At 35.7% G+C, this 956-nt stretch overlaps 1 protein-coding gene across 1 annotated transcript in view; it reads left to right on the top strand.

Annotated features, from left to right (window-relative positions):
• The window catches only part of LOC123974173 (interleukin-1 receptor-like 1), a 28,863-nt gene that overhangs the window by 6,549 nt on the left and 21,358 nt on the right, over positions 1 to 956 (top strand). The window lies entirely within an intron of this gene.

Raw genomic sequence — 956 nt, forward strand, 5'->3', positions numbered from 1 at the left:
ATAGACCAAAATCATCCATGTTTTTCTTGGTAGATGGTTCATGCCACCCACTAATGCTAAGACTTTACTTACAGTACAGGACACAAACCTAATTCAGGATTTGAATCAGAATTTCAGCATTTAAAAACTTGTCTGTTTAAGTTTTATTGTAATGACCTGTAGATAAAAGCACCTTTAATAATGAAACCTCATTATTAAAGGTTTTGATTTACAGTGGTATACATTCTCCACCACACAGTAAATATGAAATCGCAAATTTAACACCCTGAGAGTTAAAATTAACACTCACCCAGGGTTTATATGGGAACCACTAATAAAGTGTAAAATTAACACTTTCGAATGAGTTAATAGTATAAACACTATGACAGTGTTAACCAACAAACTCTTATAGTGTAAATTATTAACACCACAACCGATGACAGTAACACTATGTTGGTGTTCAAAGTTCACTTTTAGACACTTATGGAGTAACTGTTCAACACTGCCCCCAGTGATCAGTTAACACCCAACTAAAATGTTTACATGGTTTAATTTTCTAAAAACACCATATTTTTCTCATACTGCACATTGCTGCAGCTCCTCTTTTCACCCTATGTGTTGTATGCTCCGCTCTTGAGCTACAGAGTGATGGATCTTACTTGTACCAAATCTTTGTTGGGAGTTGCACATGCGCAGTTCCCAGGTAAAGACTACTAGCAAATCAGAAGCAGAGAAGGGCGGGTCGTACTCAATTTTACATAAAAATCGACCGAACAATTTGAACGTTTGCGCAGTAGCTTTCACATCAGGTGTAACATTACCATTTTATTGTTATAACTTTAGCTGTGTTAGCCAACATTTACAACAACTCCGCACTTGAACAGTCTGTGAAGTTACATTGCTGTATTTATTTTAAATATAATTCACAACCAATAAAGCATACTTACAGGTTGTGATTGTGAATTTCCAGGCCCAAA

The sequence above is a fragment of the Micropterus dolomieu genome, linkage group LG07, assembly GCF_021292245.1.
Source record: "Micropterus dolomieu isolate WLL.071019.BEF.003 ecotype Adirondacks linkage group LG07, ASM2129224v1, whole genome shotgun sequence".
NCBI lineage: Eukaryota > Metazoa > Chordata > Actinopteri > Centrarchiformes > Centrarchidae > Micropterus > Micropterus dolomieu.